General features: G+C 36.5%; 1 long non-coding RNA gene across 1 annotated transcript in view; it reads right to left on the bottom strand.

Moving 5' to 3' along the window:
- Positions 1-12,760, bottom strand: part of LOC132591448 (uncharacterized) — a 136,821-nt gene that overhangs the window by 49,629 nt on the left and 74,432 nt on the right. The window lies entirely within an intron of this gene.

Genomic DNA, 12,760 nt, shown 5'->3' with positions numbered 1-12,760 from the left:
CTATAGAACGCTTATTTGGCTTCTATCTATGCATTCTGACACTCCAACAATGTGTTTTGCTTCAATTTGGCTCATTTTAGAAAGTTGCTTATTTCTGGAGTGAACATGCAGTTCTACTCAAGAGTAAGCAACTGAGCGAAATAAACCCATAGAACGCTTATTTGTCTTCTTTCTATGCATTCTGACACTCCAACAATGTGTTTTGCTTCAATTTGGCTCATTTTACAAAGGTGCTTATTTCTGGAGTGAACATGCAGTTCTACTCAAGAGTAAGCAACTAAGCGAAATAAACCTATAGAACGCTTATTTGTCTGTTATCTATGCATTCTGACACTCCAACAATGTGTTTTGCTTCAATTTGGCTCATTTTACAAAGGTGCTTATTTCTGGAGTGAACATGCAGTTCTACTCAAGAGTAAGCAACTGAGCGAAATAAACCTATAGAACGCTTATTTGTCTTCTACCTATGCATTCTGACACTCCAACAATGTGTTTTGCTTCAATTTGGCTCATTTTACAAAGGTGCTTATTTCTTGGCGTGCACATGCATTTCTACTCAGGAGTAAGCAAATAAGCGAAATGAACCCATAGAACGCTTATTTGTCTTCTATCTATGCATTCTGACACTCCAGCAATGTGTTTTGCTTCAATTTGGCTCATTTTACAAAGGTGCTTATTTCTTGGCGTGCACATGCATTTCTACTCAGGAGTAAGCAACTAAGCGAAATGAACCCATTGAACGCTTATTTGTCTTCTATCTATGCATTCTGACACTCCACCAATATGTTTTGCTTCAATTTGGCTCATTTTACAAAAGTGCTTATTTCTGGAGTGAACATGCAGTTCTACTCTAGAGTAAGCAACTAAGCGACATAAACCTATAGAACGCTTATTTGGCTTCTATCTATGCATTCTGACACTCCACCAATATGTTTTGCTTCAATTTGGCTCATTTTAGAAAGTTGCTTATTTCTGGAGTGCACGTGCATTTCTACTCAAGAGTAAGCAAATCAGCTTTCTAAACGTATAGAACACTTATTTGTCTTCTTTCTATGCATTCTGACACCCCAACAATGTGTTTTGCTTCAATTTGGCTCATTTTACAAGGGTGCTTATTTCTTGAGTGAACATGCAGTTCTACTCAAGAGTAAGCAACTAAGCGGAATGAACCTATAGAACGCTTATTTGTCTGTTATCTATGCATTCTGACACTCCAACAATCTGTTTTGCTTCAATTTGGCTCATTTTACAAAGGTGCTTATTTCTTGGCGTGCACATGCATTTCTACTCAGGAGTAAGCAAATAAGCGAAATGAACCCATAGAACGCTTATTTGTCTGCTATCTATGCATTCTGACACTCCAACAATGTTTTTTGCTTCAATTTGGCTCATTTTACAAAGGTGCTTATTTCTGGAGTGAACTTGCAGTTCTACTCAAGAGTAAGCAACTAAGCGAAATGAACCCATAGAACGCTTATTTGCCTTCTTTCTATGCATTCTGACACTCCAACAATGTGTTTTGCTTCAATTTGGCTCATTTTACAAAGGTGCTTATTTCTGGAGTGAACATGCAGTTCGACTCAAGAGTATGCAACTAAGCGAAATAAACCTATAGAACGCTTATTTGTCTGTTATCTATGCATTCTGACACTCCAACAATGTGTTTTGCTTCAGTTTGGCTAATTTTACAAAGGTGCTTATTTCTGGCGTGAACTTGTAGTTCTACTCAAGAGTAAGCAACTAAGCGAAATAAACCTATAGAACGCTTATTTGGCTTCTGTCTATGCATTCTGACACTCCACCAATATGTTTTGCTTCAATTTGGCTCATTTTACAAAAGTGCTTATTTCTGGAGTGAACATGCAGTTCTACTCAAGAGTAAGCAACTGAGCGAAATAAACCCATAGAACGCTTATTTGTCTGATATCTATGCATTCTGACACTCCAACAATGTGTTTTGCTTCAATTTGGCTCATTTTACAAAGGTGCTTATTTCTGGAGTTAACATGCAGTTCTACTCAAGAGTAAGCAACTGAGCGAAATAAACCTATAGAACGCTTATTTGTCTTCTACCTATGCATTCTGACACTCCAACAATGTGTTTTGCTTCAATTTGGCTCATTTTACAAAGGTGCTTATTTCTTGGCGTGCACATGCATTTCTACTCAGGAGTAAGCAAATAAGCGAAATGAACCCATAGAACGCTTATTTGTCTTCTATCTATGCATTCTGACACTCCAGCAATGTGTTTTGCTTCAATTTGGCTCATTTTACAAAGGTGCTTATTTCTTGGCGTGCACATGAATTTTACTCAGGAGTAAGCAACTAAGCGAAATGAACCCATTGAACGCTTATTTGTCTTCTATCTATGCATTCTGACACTCCACCAATATGTTTTGCTTCAATTTGGCTCATTTTACAAAAGTGCTTATTTCTGGAGTGAACATGCAGTTCTACTCTAGAGTAAGCAACTAAGCGACATAAACCTATAGAACGCTTATTTGGCTTCTATCTATGCATTCTGACACTCCACCAATATGTTTTGCTTCAATTTGGCTCATTTTAGAAAGTTGCTTATTTCTGGAGTGCACGTGCATTTCTACTCAAGAGTAAGCAAATAAGCTTTCTAAACGTATAGAACACTTATTTGTCTTCTTTCTATGCATTCTGACACCCCAACAATGTGTTTTGCTTCAATTTGGCTCATTTTACAAGGGTGCTTATTTCTTGAGTGAACATGCAGTTCTACTCAAGAGTAAGCAACTAAGCGGAATGAACCCATAGGACGCTTATTTGTCTTCTTTCTATGCATTCTGACACTCCAACAATGTGTTTTGCATCAATTTGGCTCATTTTACAAAGGTGCTTATTTCTTGAGTGCACATGCATTTCTACTCAAGAGTAAGCAAATAAGCTTTACAAACGTATAGAATGCTTATTTGTCTTCTTTCTATGCATTCTGACACCCCAACAATGTGTTTTGCTTCAATTTGGCTCATTTTACAAGGGTGCTTATTTCTTGAGTGAACATGCAGTTCTACTCAAGAGTAAGCAACTAAGCGAAATGAACCCATAGAACGCTTATTTGTCTTCTTTCTATGCATTCTGACATTCCAACAATATGTTTTGCTTCAATTTGGCTCATTTTACAAAGGTGCTTATTTCTGGAGTGAACATGCAGTTCTACTCAAGAGTAAGCAACTAAGCGAAATAAACCTATAGAACGCTTATTTGTCTGTTATCTATGCATTCTGACACTCCACCAATATGTTTTGCTTCAATTTGGCTCATTTTACAAAAGTGTTTATTTCTGGAGTGAACATGCAGTTCTACTCAAGAGTAAGCAACTGAGCGAAATAAACCTATAGCACGCTTATTTGTCTGTTATCTATGCATTCTGACACTCCAACAATGTGTTTTGCTTCAATTTGGCTCATTTTACAAAAGTGCTTATTTCTGGAGTGAACATGCAGTTCTACTCAAGAGTAAGCAACTAAGCGAAATAAACCTATAGAACGCTTATTTGGCTGTTATCTATGCATTCTGACACTCCAACAATGTGTTTTGCTTCAATTTGGCTCATTTTACAAGGGTGCTTATTTCTTGAGTGAACTTGCAGTTCTACTCTAGAGTAAGCAACTAAGCGAAATAAACCCATAGAACGCTTATTTGGCTTCTATCTATGCATTCTGACACTCCACCAATATGTTTTGCTTCAATTTGGCTCATTTTAGAAAGTTGCTTATTTCTGGAGTGCCCATGCATTTATACTCAAGAGTAAGCAAATAAGCTTTATAAACGTATAGAACGCTTATTTATCTTCTTTCTATGCATTCTGACACCCCAACAATGTGTTTTGCTTCAATTTGGCTCATTTTACAAGGGTGCTTATTTCTTGAGTGAACATGCAGTTCTACTCAAGAGTAAGCAACTAAGCAAAATAAACCTGTAGAACGCTTATTTGTCTTCTTTCTATGCATTCTGACACTCCAACAATGTGTTTTGCGTCAATTTGGCTCATTTTACAAAGGTGCTTATTTCTTGGCGTGCACATGCATTTCTACTCAGGAGTAAGCAAATAAGCGAAATGAACCCATAGAACGCTTATTTGTCTTGACTAGAGGTCAAAGAGAACAATTACCAGACCTTTAGAAGGCATCTCAAGGCAGCCCTGTTTAATGAAGCTTTTAATGCTTGATGGATTTCTGTATTTTAGAATTTGTTTTTTTGGAAGCCGCCCAGAGTGGCTGGGGGAACCCGGCCAGATGGGCGGGGTATAAATAATAAATTATTATTATTATTATTATTATTATTATTATTATTATTATTATTATTATTATTATTCTATGCTTTCTGACACCCCAACAATGTGTTTTGCTTCAATTTGGCTCATTTTACAAGGGTGCTTATTTCTTGAGTGAACTTGCAGTTCTACTCAAGAGTAAGCAACTAAGCGAAATGAACCCATAGAACGCTTATTTGTCTTCTTTCTATGCATTCTGACACTCCAACAATGTGTTTTGCTTCAATTTGGCTCATTTTACAAAGGTGCTTATTTCTGGAGTGAACATGCAGTTCTACTCAAGAGTAAGCAACTAAGCGAAATAAACCTATAGAACGCTTATTTGTCTGTTATCTATGCATTCTGACACTCCAACAATGTGTTTTGCGTCAATATGGCTCATTTTACAAAGGTGCTTATTTCTTGAGTGCACATGCATTTCTACTCAAGAGTAAGCAAATAAGCTTTATAAACGTATAGAACGCTTATTTGTCTTCTTTCTATGCATTCTGACACTCCAACAATGTGTTTTGCATCAATTTGGCTCATTTTACAAAGGTGCTTATTTCTTCAGTGCACATGCATTTCTACTCAAGAGTAAGCAAATAAGCTTTACAAACGTATAGAACGCTTATTTGTCTTCTTTCTATGCATTCTGACACCCCAACAATGTGTTTTGCTTCAATTTGGCTCATTTTACAAGGGTGCTTATTTCTTGAGTGAACATGCAGTTCTACTCAAGAGTAAGCAACTAAGCGAAATGAACCCATAGAACGCTTATTTGTCTTCTTTCTATGCATTCTGACATTCCAACAATATGTTTTGCTTCAATTTGGCTCATTTTACAAAGGTGCTTATTTCTGGAGCGAACATGCAGTTCTACTCAAGAGTAAGCAACTAAGCGAAATAAACCTATAGAACGCTTATTTGTCTGTTATCTATGCATTCTGACACTCCACCAATATGTTTTGCTTCAATTTGGCTCATTTTACAAAAGTGTTTATTTCTAGAGTGAACATGCAGTTCTACTCAAGAGTAAGCAACTGAGCGAAATAAACCTATAGAACGCTTATTTGTCTGTTATCTATGCATTTTGACACTCCAACAATGTGTTTTGCTTCAATTTTGCTCATTTTACAAAGGTGCTTATTTATTGAGTGATTTTGCAGTTCTACTCAAGAGTAAGCAACTAAGCGAAATAAACCTATAGAACGCTTATTTGGCTTCTATCTATGCATTCTGACACTCCACCAATATATTTTGCTTCAATTTGGCTCCTTTTACAAAAGTGCTTATTTCTGGAGTGAACATGCAGTTCTACTCAAGAGTAAGCAACTAAGCGAAATAAACCTATAGAACGCTTATTTGTCTGTTATCTATGCATTCTGACACTCCAACAATGTGTTTTGCTTCAATTTGGCTCATTTTACAAAGGTGCTTATTTATTGAGTGAACATGCAGTTGTACTCTAGAGTAAGCAACTAAGCGAAATAAACCTATAGAACACTTATTTGGCTTCTATCTATGCATTCTGACACTCCACCAATATGTTTTGCTTCAATTTGGCTCATTTTAGAAAGTTGCTTATTTCTGGAGTTCCCATGCATTTCTACTCAAGAGTAAGCAAATAAGCTTTATAAACGTATAGAACGCTTACTTGTCTTCTTTCTATGCATTCTGACACCCCAACAATGTGTTTTGCTTCAATTTGGCTCATTTTACAAGGGTGCTTATTTCTTGAGTGAAGTTGCAGTTCTACTCAAGAGTAAGCAACTAAGCGAAATGAACCCATAGAACGCTTATTTGTCTTCTTTCTATGCATTCTGACACTCCAACAATGTGTTTTGCTTCAATTTGGCTCATTTTACAAAGGTGCTTATTTCTTGAGTGCACATGCATTTCTACTCAAGAGTAAGCAAATAAGCTTTACAAACGTATAGAACGCTTATTTGTCTTCTTTCTATGCATTCTGACACCCCAACAATGTGTTTTGCTTCAATTTGGCTCATTTTACAAGGGTGCTTATTTCTTGAGTGAACATGCAGTTCTACTCAAGAGTAAGCAACTAAGCGAAATGAACCCATAGAACGCTTATTTGTCTTCTTTCTATGCATTCTGACATTCCAACAATATGTTTTGCTTCAATTTGGCTCATTTTACAAAGGTGCTTATTTCTGGAGTGAACATGCAGTTCTACTCAAGAGTAAGCAACTAAGCGAAATAAACCTATAGAACGCTTATTTGTCTGTTATCTATGCATTCTGACACTCCACCAATATGTTTTGCTTCAATTTGGCTCATTTTACAAAAGTGTTTATTTCTGGAGTGAACATGCAGTTCTACTCAAGAGTAAGCAACTGAGCGAAATAAACCTATAGAACGCTTATTTGTCTGTTATCTATGCATTTTGACACTCCAACAATGTGTTTTGCTTCAATTTTGCTCATTTTACAAAGGTGCTTATTTATTGAGTGATCTTGCAGTTCTACTCAAGAGTAAGCAACTAAGCGAAATAAACCTATAGAACGCTTATTTGGCTTCTATCTATGCATTCTGACACTCCACCAATATATTTTGCTTCAATTTGGCTCCTTTTACAAAAGTGCTTATTTCTGGAGTGAACATGCAGTTCTACTCAAGAGTAAGCAACTAAGCGAAATAAACCTATAGAACGCTTATTTGTCTGTTATCTATGCATTCTGACACTCCAACAATGTGTTTTGCTTCAATTTGGCTCATTTTACAAAGGTGCTTATTTATTGAGTGAACATGCAGTTCTACTCTAGAGTAAGCAACTAAGCGAAATAAACCTATAGAACACTTATTTGGCTTCTATCTATGCATTCTGACACTCCACCAATATGTTTTGCTTCAATTTGGCTCATTTTAGAAAGTTGCTTATTTCTGGAGTTCCCATGCATTTCTACTCAAGAGTAAGCAAATAAGCTTTATAAACGTATAGAACGCTTACTTGTCTTCTTTCTATGCATTCTGACACCCCAACAATGTGTTTTGCTTCAATTTGGCTCATTTTACAAGGGTGCTTATTTCTTGAGTGAACATGCAGTTCTACTCAAGAGTAAGCAACTAAGCGAAATGAACCCATAGAACGCTTATTTGTCTTCTTTCTATGCATTCTGACACTCCAACAATGTGTTTTGCGTCAATTTGGCTCATTTTACAAAGGTGCTTATTTCTTGAGTGCACATGCATTTCTACTCAAGAGTAAGCAAATAAGCTTTATAAACGTATAGAACGCTTATTTATCTTCTTTCTATGCATTCTGACACCCCAACAATGTGTTTTGCTTCAATTTGGCTCATTTTACAAGGGTGCTTATTTCTTGAGTGAACATGAAGTTCTACTCAAGAGTAAGCAACTAAGCAAAATAAACCTGTAGAACGCTTATTTGTCTTCTTTCTATGCCTTCTGACACTCCAACAATGTGATTTGCGTCAATTTGGCTCATTTTACAAAGGTGCTTATTTCTTGGCGTGCACATGCATTTCTACTCAGGAGTAAGCAAATAAGCGAAATGAACCCATAGAACGCTTATTTGTCTTGACTAGAGGTCAAAGAGAACAATTACCAGACCTTTAGAAGGCATCTCAAGGCAGCCCTGTTTAATGAAGCTTTTAATGCTTGATGGATTTCTGTATTTTAGAATTTGTTTTTTTGGAAGCCGCCCAGAGTGGCTGGGGGAACCCGGCCAGATGGGCGGGGTATAAATAATAATAAATTATTATTATTATTATTATTATTATTATTATTATTATTATTATTATTATTCTATGCTTTCTGACACCCCAACAATGTGTTTTGCTTCAATTTGGCTCATTTTACAAGGGTGCTTATTTCTTGAGTGAACTTGCAGTTCTACTCAAGAGTAAGCAACTAAGCGAAATGAACCCATAGAACGCTTATTTGTCTTCTTTCTATGCATTCTGACACTCCAACAATGTGTTTTGCTTCACTTGGCTCATTTTACAAAGGTGCTTATTTCTGGAGTGAACATGCAGTTCTACTCAAGAGTAAGCAACTAAGCGAAATAAACCTATAGAACGCTTATTTGTCTGTTATCTATGCATTCTGACACTCCAACAACGTGTTTTGCGTCAATATGGCTCATTTTACAAAGGTGCTTATTTCTTGAGTGCACATGCATTTCTACTCAAGAGTAAGCAAATAAGCTTTATAAACGTATAGAACGCTTATTTGTCTTCTTTCTATGCATTCTGACAACCAAACAATGTGTTTTGCTTCAATTTGGCTCATTTTACAAGGGTGCTTATTTCTTGAGTGAACTTGCAGTTCTACTCAAGAGTAAGCAACTAAGCGGAATGAACCCATAGAACGCTTATTTGTCTTCTTTCTATGCATTCTGACACTCCAACAATGTGTTTTGCGTCAATTTGGCTCATTTTACAAAGGTGCTTATTTCTTGAGTGCACATGCATTTCTACTCAAGTGTAAGCAAATAAGCTTTATAAACGTATAGAACGCTTATTTGTCTTCTTTCTATGCATTCTGACACCCCAACAATGTGTTTTGCTTCAATTTGGCTCATTTTACAAGGGTGCTTATTTCTGGAGTGAACATGCAGTTCTACTCAAGAGTAAGCAAATAAGCGAAATGAACCCATAGAACGCTTATTTGTCTGCTATGTATGCATTCTGACACTCCAACAATGTGTTTTGCTTCAATTTGGCTCATTTTACAAAGGTGCTTATTTCTGGAGTGAACATGCAGTTCTACTCAAGAGTAAGCAACTGAGCGAAATAAACCTATAGAACGCTTATTTGTCTGTTATCTATGCATTCTGACACACCAACAATGTGCTTTGCGTCAATTTGGCTCATTTTACAAAGGTGCTTATTTCTTGGCGTGCACATGCATTTCTACTCAGGAGTAAGCAAATATGCGAAATGAACCCATAGAACGCTTATTTGTCTTCTATCTATGCATTCTGACACTCCACCAATATGTTTTGCGTCAATTTGGCTCATTTTACAAAGGTGCTTATTTCTTGGCGTGCACATGCATTTCTACTCAGGAGTAAGCAACTAAGCGAAATGAACCCATTGAACGCTTATTTGTCTTCTATCTATGCATTCTGACACTCCACCAATATGTTTTGCTTCAATTTGGCTCAATTTACAAAAGTGCTTATTTCTGGAGTGAACATGCAGTTCTACTCTAGAGTAAGCAACTAATCGACATAAACCTATAGAACGCTTATTTGGCTTCTATCTATGCATTCTGACACTCCACCAATATGTTTTGCTTCAATTTGGCTCATTTTAGAAAGTTGCTTATTTCTGGAGTGCACGTGCATTTCTACTCAAGAGTAAGCAAATAAGCTTTCTAAACGTATAGAACGCTTATTTGTCTTCTTTCTATGCATTCTGACACCCCAACAATGTGTTTTGCTTCAATTTGGCTCATTTTACAAGGGTGCTTATTTCTTGAGTGAACATGCAGTTCTACTCAAGAGTAAGCAACTAAGCGGAATGAACCCATAGGACGCTTATTTGTCTTCTTTCTATGCATTCTGACACTCCAACAATGTGTTTTGCATCAATTTGGCTCATTTTACAAAGGTGCTTATTTCTTGAGTGCACATGCATTTCTACTCAAGAGTAAGCAAATAAGCTTTACAAACGTATAGAATGCTTATTTGTCTTCTTTCTATGCATTCTGACACCCCAACAATGTGTTTTTCTTCAATTTGGCTCATTTTACAAGGGTGCTTATTTCTTGAGTGAACATGCAGTTCTACTCAAGAGTAAGCAACTAAGCGGAATGAACCCATAGAACGCTTATTTGTCTTCTTTCTATGCATTCTGACATTCCAACAATATGTTTTGCTTCAATTTGGCTCATTTTACAAAGGTGCTTATTTCTGGAGCGAACATGCAGTTCTACTCAAGAGTAAGCAACTAAGCGAAATAAACCTATAGAACGCTTATTTGTCTGTTATCTATGCATTCTGACACTCCACCAATATGTTTTGCTTCAATTTGGCTCATTTTACAAAAGTGTTTATTTCTAGAGTGAACATGCAGTTCTACTCAAGAGTAAGCAACTGAGCGAAATAAACCTATAGAACGCTTATTTGTCTGTTATCTATGCATTTTGACACTCCAACAATGTGTTTTGCTTCAATTTTGCTCATTTTACAAAGGTGCTTATTTATTGAGTGATTTTGCAGTTCTACTCAAGAGTAAGCAACTAAGCGAAATAAACCTATAGAACGCTTATTTGGCTTCTATCTATGCATTCTGACACTCCACCAATATATTTTGCTTCAATTTGGCTCCTTTTACAAAAGTGCTTATTTCTGGAGTGAACATGCAGTTCTACTCAAGAGTAAGCAACTAAGCGAAATAAACCTATAGAACGCTTATTTGTCTGTTATCTATGCATTCTGACACTCCAACAATGTGTTTTGCTTCAATTTGGCTCATTTTACAAAGGTGCTTATTTATTGAGTGAACATGCAGTTGTACTCTAGAGTAAGCAACTAAGCGAAATAAACCTATAGAACACTTATTTGGCTTCTATCTATGCATTCTGACACTCCACCAATATGTTTTGCTTCAATTTGGCTCATTTTAGAAAGTTGCTTATTTCTGGAGTTCCCATGCATTTCTACTCAAGAGTAAGCAAATAAGCTTTATAAACGTATAGAACGCTTACTTGTCTTCTTTCTATGCATTCTGACACCCCAACAATGTGTTTTGCTTCAATTTGGCTCATTTTACAAGGGTGCTTATTTCTTGAGTGAAGTTGCAGTTCTACTCAAGAGTAAGCAACTAAGCGAAATGAACCCATAGAACGCTTATTTGTCTTCTTTCTATGCATTCTGACACTCCAACAATGTGTTTTGCTTCAATTTGGCTCATTTTACAAAGGTGCTTATTTCTTGAGTGCACATGCATTTCTACTCAAGAGTAAGCAAATAAGCTTTACAAACGTATAGAACGCTTATTTGTCTTCTTTCTATGCATTCTGACACCCCAACAATGTGTTTTGCTTCAATTTGGCTCATTTTACAAGGGTGCTTATTTCTTGAGTGAACTTGCAGTTCTACTCAAGAGTAAGCAGCTAAGCGAAATGAACCCATAGAACGCTTATTTGTCTTCTTTCTATGCATTCTGACACTCCAACAATGTGTTTTGCGTCAATTTGGCTCATTTTACAAAGGTGCTTATTTATTGAGTGCACATGCATTTCTACTCAAGAGTAAGCAAATAAGCTTTATAAACGTATAGAACGCTTATTTATCTTCTTTCTATGCATTCTGACACCCCAACAATGTGTTTTGCTTCAATTTGGCTCATTTTACAAAGGTGCTTATTTCTGGAGTGAACATGCAGTTCTACTCAAGAGTAAGCAACTAAGCGAAATAAACCTATAGAACGCTTATTTGGCTTCTATCTATGCATTCTGACACTCCACCAATAGGTTTTGCTTCAATTTGGCTCATTTTACAAAAGTGCTTATTTCTTGAGTGAACATGCAGTTCTACTCTAGAGTAAGCAACTAAGCGACATAAACCTATAGAACGCTTATTTGGCTTCTATCTATGCATTCTGACACTCCACCAATATGTTTTGCTTCAATTTGGCTCATTTTAGAAAGTTGCTTATTTCTGGAGTGCACATGCATTTCTACTCAAGAGTAAGCAAATAAGCTTTCTAAACGTAGAGAACGCTTATTTGTCTTCTTTCTATGCATTCTGACACCCCAACAATGTGTTTTGCTTCAATTTGGCTCATTTTACAAGGGTGCTTATTTCTTGAGTGAACATGCAGTTCTACTCAAGAGTAAGCAAATAAGCGAAATGAACCCATAGAACGCTTATTTGTCTTCTTTCTATGCATTCTGACACTCCAAAAATGTGTTTTGCTTCAATTTGGCTCATTTTACAAAGGTGCTTATTTCTGGAGTGAACATGCAGTTCTACTCAAGAGTAAGCAACTAAGCGAAATAAACGTATAGAACGCTTATTTGGCTTCTATCTATGCATTCTGACACCTCAACAATGTGTTTTGCTTCAATTTGGCTCATTTTACAAGGGTGCTTATTTCTTGAGTGAACATGCAGTTCTACTCAAGAGTAAGCAACTGAGCGAAATAAACCTGTAGAACACTTATTTGTCTTCTGTCTATGCATTCTGACACTCCAACAATGTGTTTTGCTTCAATTTGGCTCATTTTACAAAGGTGCTTATTTCTGGAGTGCACATGCAGTTCTACTCAAGAGTAAGCAACTGAGCGAAATAAACCTATAGAAGGCTTATTTGGCTTCTATCTATGCATTCTGACACTCCACCAATATGTTTTGCTTCAATTTGGCTCATTTTAGAAAGTTGCTTATTTCTGGAGTGCACATGCATTTCTACTCAAGAGTAAACAAATAAGCTTTCTAAACGTATAAAACGCTTATTTGTCTTCTTTCTATGCATTCTGACAC

The sequence above is a fragment of the Zootoca vivipara genome, chromosome W, assembly GCF_963506605.1.
Source record: "Zootoca vivipara chromosome W, rZooViv1.1, whole genome shotgun sequence".
Classification (NCBI taxonomy): Eukaryota; Metazoa; Chordata; class Lepidosauria; order Squamata; family Lacertidae; genus Zootoca; species Zootoca vivipara.
This window is presented reverse-complemented; position numbering and strand designations above follow the sequence as displayed.